General features: G+C 42.8%; 1 long non-coding RNA gene across 1 annotated transcript; it reads right to left on the bottom strand.

The window, feature by feature from the left end:
- Window positions 1-440: 440 nt before the first annotated feature.
- Window positions 441-2,485, bottom strand: LOC121153468. The gene is made up of 3 exons (XR_005883398.1): window positions 2,451-2,485; window positions 1,920-2,062; window positions 441-472 (listed from the first exon to the last, which is right to left on the bottom strand). It is a non-coding gene; the product is annotated as an uncharacterized LOC121153468 (long non-coding RNA).
- Between the last annotated feature and the right edge of the window lie 5,149 nt (window positions 2,486-7,634).

Genomic DNA, 7,634 nt, shown 5'->3' with positions numbered 1-7,634 from the left:
GCAAGTTGTTCAGAGTTGAGATGGAAGCTTTATTGGAAAATCCGCTCCTGGGCCCCCTCGCGCAGAAGGGAAGGAAGAGGGAAGCGAAAAGGGCGTCTGAGATACGTGTCTGGGAGTTTTATACCCATCTACACACGTGGGAGGGCAAAGGGGCTGTTCGTGTCCCAACTATGCAAGGAATGTCCATTCAGGTGTGCCATTGGCCAACTGGAATCCCGCCAGGTAGGTGACGTAACCGGCTCCTGTGGCCCCTCCTCCTGTGGGGCGGGGCAGACCCGCCCCTAGCCTCCAGTGCCCTGGGCAGCCATCAGTAATCTCTATACAGAGGTATTTAAGGAACCAATACAGTTATCTTTATAAAGTAGGGCTGACAATGAGCTCCTCCATGAACCATTCATTTCTCCATTTTTGCTCGAAGTCTTCGCTTTAGAATCTGGTAGTCACTTTTCTTCAATCCTTGGTCCATTAAAATCTGAAATCAGTAATTTCACAGTCTCAGCAAACGTAAGTGAAAAACAAAAAAAAGCTAGTTTGAAACAGATGATAAGCTCATCCACTTAATTAATAACATAAACAAGCATTTTTTTGTCCTCAGACACCAGAGGCAAACCATTTCCTATAAAAATGCATGCCTAAAAAAGTAATCGATTTAGTAAAATATCTAGCTGCACAATTCTAAAATTAAAAAATAACCTACAATCTGTATTAAATTCCAGACATGGATAGTTTGAAACAATTACCAGAAAGTTGGAGGCAATTGCCTCAAATCATTTTTTTTTAAGATTTATTTTTATTATTTTTTACTGGAAAGGCAGATATACAGAGAGGAGAGACAGAGAGGAAGATCTTCCGTCCGATGATTCACTCCCCAAGTGAGCGCAACGGGCCCATACTATGCCGACCCGAAGCCAGGAGCCTCTTCCGGGTCTCCCACGTGGGTGCAGGGTCCCAAGGCTTTGGGCCGTCCTCGACTGCTTTCCCAGGCCACAGGCAGGGAGCTGGAAGGGAAGTGGGGCCGCCGGGATAGAACCGGCGCCCATATGGGATCCCGGGCGTGCAAGGCGAGGACCTTAACCACTGCGCCACCGCACCGGGCCCGTCTCAAATCATTTTTAAGAAATGGATCTTCCACCGTGGCAATGAGTATGTAACTTACAAAGTACAGTATTCTGCCACTAAGAAATAACTCTCAGCCAAGAACTGAAATTACATACTAATCGCACAGACGGTAACTAGCAGGACAGCCCCAATGTCCTAAGTGACTCTAACTCTGTGTCTTCAAGCATCAATCTAACATCTGGCAGTTCCTGCAGAAAAAAACAAACAAAAAGTCTCTCTTGGCTCTTCTTGACCACTTCCTTTTGAATATTTTTTATTCTTTAATTACTTTTCTGCCTTTACTTTCATCCACTAAGCAAACAAGAGAATTACAGAAAAGTTTGAGCATTCCTTCTAATGACAGAAGGTCCTGCGTGAAGAGGAGGAGCCATACAGGAGGGCGACAACCATCTCCCGAGCAGAACCTGGAGGGCTCTCGGCCAGGGTGCGAGGACACAGCCACATGTCAGCTGCATCTTCTTACCAGGCGCATCTGGGCCCACATTTATACAAGGTTCATGATAAAGATAAAAAAAATTAATGGTAGATGCAAAAAAATTACAAAATAGCAACAACTTTACTAATGAAAATATATTCCTATGATAAACTGTCAAATACAAAAAGCCTGACACTTGTTTACACTGATGAGGTGTCTATGTGTCATTATGATAAAGGTGCATCGCCAGCACTGGCTGTCTTAAGAAATATGGTCTACACAGTAGAGATTCAAATCATCAGTACCACTAACATTAGGAATTCTTGAGAAAACAAAACAAAAAAACAGGAAGTTTATACTGATGAAAAGTGAAACGCCAGCTCACCACTTGGCCAGATATATCCAGAGGCGAGGAGATTTCATTTGTGTATAATTTCCGTTTGGCTCGTTTGGGTCGCGACACATTTTCCTTACTTGCCTCTACATTTGAGAGGTTTGAAGAGCTCATTGTTTCAATGATCTTCTTTGCTATAAAATAAAAATATTAATTTCTGAATTAAATTATTTTGTTATTGCAAAGCTTGAAGTCCTTAATAAAGAAACAACAGATACAAATTCAAAGAAAAATACTATAATATGAACTGGTATTGGGACATAAACAGAGAATTCACAAACAGGAAAAATTAAATGCCTAAAAAATGCATGGAACAATAGCAAAGGAAACAAAAAGATAAACGATATACATATATAAACACCTGGCTATTTCATCATTTCAACTACTTCTTCTCATTGTACACAATGCAGGACCAGGCCTGTTTAAAGTGCGATATCCGCTAAGCAGCTGTTGAGGCTATGTGCTCATGAGAGATGAGAATGTACTCTACATCTCATGGAAAGATCACCATGCATTACAAACCTTTTGACTGAAGAATTGTTGGAGAACGCTGTAAGGAGTCTCCAAATTTCTGAAATGTTCCTTCTTTTTTCTTAGTGGTCAAGTTTACATCTATCGTGGGTGCCTGACTCCGTAAAGAGTATGTTTTCTTAGGTGATGGACGTATGGAAACCTAATAAACGAAGAGTTTTTGTTACTGTTGAGGAGGAATGCCAGAGGAAACAAGTGATGGCTGCAGGTGAATTAAAGAGGCCACAGATAGGTTATGAATTCTCGTGTAGAAACGCAAGAGGAGCCTCACCGGGCACGTATGACATCAGCAGTGCCCATATTGATCAAATGCTTTAGGTTCCTTCCCAAGCAGAGACAGCCCCCAGGAGAGGGAAGATAACTGAGTTATACCGGGCACACCTGGCATTCTAGATAAGTACTGATCAGAATTTGCTATCTTTATTTATCTCCTGGTTTAAATATACATAAGTTAAAGTTACAGAAATGTTCTTGACAATGAAGACAAACCTTCTGTTCTTTTTTGATGGAAGAATTTCTATGCTCTGAAACAGGGAAGTCCAAATTACTTCTGGGAGTAGCATTCTTCTTATTCTCACATTTCACAAAGTCCTACAAATAATGAATGAGACCAAGGGTTAACTTCCTGACAAAGTGCTGCTTCTCTAGACTCAGAAAAGGAAATCCATAAAATACTACACATGTATTGCCATTTAAAATAGTGGTTTGTAATTGAGGGTGATTTTGACCTCAGGTGACAGGAGGAATGTCTAGAAATATTTTGATTTGCCTGGAACAGCAAGCTGTTCTTGGCCACCACTGGGCAGAGGCTAAGGTTACCCATGCAATGAGCACCCCCGCCCCCTAGGTATCCATGCCAAAGTGTCAATTGTGTTGAAGCTTAGCAGTCCCGTGAGAAGATGGGAATTTTTCACATACATCATAAATAGTACCTGAGAAGTATAAAAGGCATAACGTGTTTTATTTCAGATTCATCTTTCAAATACTACATAGCAATACACCTAAAATTCCCAAATTTTCTAGCATCTATGTCCAGGATCTCTTATTTACATTTGACTATCAAAAGCAAAACTCAAAACTCCAGTGGATATACAGGCACATGTGTGCCGGGGACCAGAGAACTGCCGAACAGCAGGAGTGACTCCATTTTGTTATTTCCTCATTTTGTAATGGTCTTGGAATGCTAGATCCAGTTATCTTTCACCCAGTTTCCTCGTAATCTTTCACCTGTAATTGTTCACCCAAGATAACGGTTGTCCTGGTGACCTCTGCCCTATCTGGCCCACATTCTGCTGTAAAACTCCCCCCACCCAGCCTTTACCTGCGGCTTAAATACTGCCTGAGAAAATAAAGTTTTCGGAGCTTGATCAGACCTCCTGTCTTGCTCCCATTCTTCGTGTCTCCTGTCCCCCCCAATCGTCGGTTCTCTCCCCAGGTCTCTGTTGAAGACCCCGCGGGCCGGGGCACTTGGCGCCCAACGTGGGGCCTGGGGTACGGGCCCCCCGATGATCGTCCGCCTTCCCACGGCCGTGGACACTTGGACCGCCGCGAGAGTGAATCGTGAGTGAAGGTCCGCATTGAACCGCCGTGAGAGTGAATGGTGAGTGAAGGTTCGCGTAGAGCAGCCGCGGGAGCGCCTAGTGAGTGAAGGTTCGAATAGAGCCACCGCGAAAGCGTCTCGTGAGTGAAGGCTCGCATTGTGATTGCCGCAGGAGCACCCGACCTGAAGGCTGATCCGGAGGTAAATTGGCGTGACGAAATGGGACAGGAATTAAATAAGCATGACTTATTTTTACAGGGCCTCAAGGAGGCCATCAAGGCACGAAGAATTAGGGTTAAGAGAAAAGAAACTTGGCTGGTAAACAGCTTCAGCGCAGCATCTTCCAAGAGAAGCAAATTGTCAGAAGTGGTGGCTCTAGGTGAGCCTCAAAGAAAAGAAGGTGACCTTAGGTACAGTATTCCTCCTCTCGAACGGGAGTGTACCCTGTGGAAGTGACCCTTGGCACCCCGCAGCTCTGCACGAACGTGGGGACCCCCCCCCCCCGGCCACGGCGTAGCTACGGTCGAATCCCCTGAGAGGTTGTAAGGGAAGGGAGGTGTTAGGTGTCCAATTGGCTTCTTTCCTATCCTCTCATCTTCTGCTTGAGAGATGGCTGTGGATGCGTGGCTCTGGCGTGAACCTGTCTGAGGACTGACGGTTTCTGGCCGAGGCAACACTTCGGTGTCACCCGAAACTCTGCAAGTGATCCCCTGGGCCCGACAGCCTGACTGGGTATCCGAGTGCCACTCTCCTCTCTGCTGTCTTTCTTAAGCCATAGGCAATAATGGTGGGGAAATTGATGATCCCACGCTTAAGGCGCTAACATACATTCTGAAGTTCTGAGGGTTAGAAATCTCAGATGCTCAGGCAGTCAAGGTCTGAGGGACTGTTGTCAGATTGGCACCTTGGTTAACATTGCTTAATTTATTTGCCCGTAATACTTTGAAACTGGAGAGCAAAACTGGCCCTGAAGCACCTTAGCCACCCCAACAAGAGCTTCTGGGAAGCTCAGAGGGCGGGAAACCACCCCCAGTTCTAGGGGAGTCGAGAGCACAGCCCCAGGTGCAAGCCTTCTAGTGGGGTTCCTCCAACCAGTCCAGGATTTTCCCATTGTTAATCATGAAGGGAACCGCCCAGCGGCGTGATATCCCTGGAATGCAGGAGATTTAAGAAAGCTGTGGCAGAAATGAGCCTAACTCACCCTGGGCCAAGACTAGTCTTTAGGGTCTTTCCCATAAACCCTGTATCCCGGCAGTTTGGATAATATTTTAGGAGCCTGTACAACTCAGGAAGTGCAAGTAGTCTGGGAAAAGGTAAAAGAGCTTTTAGAGAGAGCTAACATGAATGTCTCCTCAGAGAAGGTGCAAATGATCCCCCTCTTTTTAAGATTTTAGGGACAGTATTATGTTTTGAAAAGGCCTCCCCTTTGAAACCCTAGCTAAGCGTTAAGGAATAATATTCACTAGTAGATTTTCAAAAGCTTCTTGGAGAGGTCAGTTGGCTATGCCATTGACTACCCATGTATACAGGACAATTACTTTCATTATTTGAAAAGGCAAAATGCTAGGAGACTGAGTTTCCCTCATCTACAAGCCTTACAGGAGACTCGAGAGGCCCTGAACAAGGCTACTTGCTCACTATTGTTCTAAGAAAGAGTTATAAGTGAGGACATTTTCAAATTCTTCCGTGCTTATGGCTGCCCTTGTCCAGGAGAGCAGTCCCCTCCAGTGGGTCCATTGATCGGTTGGAGAGGCACCCAGAGTTAATACTTGCCCCTATCAACTGGCAGATCTAATTCAGGAGGTCAGAGAGCTAGCCCTTAGGTGTTAAGACTTTGAACCAGCAAACCTTGTTGTCCCTTATCGAATGAGTGATTTTGAATGACAGACAGGCTGGCAGCCTCCCTTGAAGGTTATCTCAGCGCCATTGACTACCATTATGGGCCATATAAGTGGGTCACCTCCTTCAATCACTTAGATTGGGAAAATTCTGCCCTTTTACCAAATAACCATGAGGATGGAGGAAGGGAAGGGGTCAGAGCAGAGGTTTTTCTGTCCAATCCTGTCTATTTGACCTATTTTGAGCCATGTCAAGGATCAGCACAGTATAAGGAACTATTTGTTGTAGTTTCAGCAGAACTTCTCTCAAAAGTTGAAGAATCCTTTAACCTGTTCTCCAACAGCCTTAATGTTGTAAATTTGCTCCCAGAATTGGCTCAGGAATAACAAGGTTGGATTATAATCCTATCACCCCTCATGATCTAGGCCCAAACATTGCTATGAGGGCAAGCCCATCCCCCTTTGTCTGTAGGTCTCCATTTGCTCTCCTCACTGGGTAGCAGACAGAGATATCCTCTCCATTGTAGCTGCTTTAACCTTTGGCCTAATCTGCTCTCCCAGTCTCTCTGGACTTAACCACACCCAGTCACCTTCAGGAACTAAATTTCTCTAGCTCCACCTCATAGCCTAACCCCTAGCTGAGAGGAGCCAGGTAAGAGATAAACGATTAACATTCTTTAAAAAAAAAAAAAAATCGGAAACTTGTTCTGTAACCTGATTTAGCAGTTATATATAAAAGTATACAGAGTGGTCCAAATGCACTGTTAAATTAACCTAAAGCATGAGATGAAACTATGTACTTGTTTTACAAAATATGTCTAGGTTAAAGTATGTCGAAGAAGAGGTTGGAAATCTCAAAAGGTTTAAGAGTTGTATGTCTTTGTTTTGATGTGTTTAGTGATTGTGCATATGTTTGTTTAGTCTTTATTGTTGGTGTTCTATTATTTTTGTCCGGACAAAAACTAGATTTTGTTTTAATACTCTTTAACCAGTTGTATCTTTGTCTTGAATTGTTAAGTTATTGTCCTTGTTGTGAATTGGGTAAGTGTGTGACTGACTGACAGACGAGATGGGACGGACCATGACTAACCCCCTTTTCTCTCTCCTGGTATATAATATATATAAAAAAAAAAAAAAAAAAAAAAAAAAGGTCTAACTTATCTAACAGGACTTGACCAGACCAGACTCCCCACCTCCACTGGGAAAAGGTTCTTATAACATTTTCTTGTTGCTTAGTCTTCAGCTTGCAGTGTTCTGGCACTTATCAGGTCTAAAATACAATATTCATTAACATGTTCAGTTAAATGTTAAATGTTAAATGTACTTTTTGTTTAACTAATTTACACCTCTAAATTCTTCAGTTTGAAACCAAGTCTCATGACTTTGAGGGTTCTAGTAGGATCCCTGGAACTCTCAAAGATTGAGACAAAAATTTGGATAATATAATTGTCATTTAAAATAATTTGGATTATAATCTCACAATATTATAAAATTATGCTAAATTTGTTGCATCATATATGCTATTAAATAGATGAGTATTTATACTCATTGGTTGAAATGTTTCCTACTCATAAAATTAATCCAGTTTGTAAACTATTTGTGTTCTTACTTACAAGGAAGTATGTGAGATTTTGCCTTGCAGGAGAACAACAAATTCGTTAAAGATGTATAGTAAAATTGGTTATGATGTATATAATTTCTGAATTTTGCCTTTAAGACAATGAAGTTGGAGTCTGATCCCTTGTGAAGAACGACAGTGTTTTAACATCTCCTTTTAAGTTATTTTCATCTTATTGA

The sequence above is a fragment of the Ochotona curzoniae genome, unplaced genomic scaffold (genome assembly GCF_017591425.1).
Source record: "Ochotona curzoniae isolate NIBS_2020 unplaced genomic scaffold, NIBS_Ocur_1.0 contig_2692, whole genome shotgun sequence".
NCBI lineage: Eukaryota > Metazoa > Chordata > Mammalia > Lagomorpha > Ochotonidae > Ochotona > Ochotona curzoniae.
Note: the sequence above shows the minus strand (reverse complement) of the source record. Positions and strands in the feature narration are given on the sequence as shown.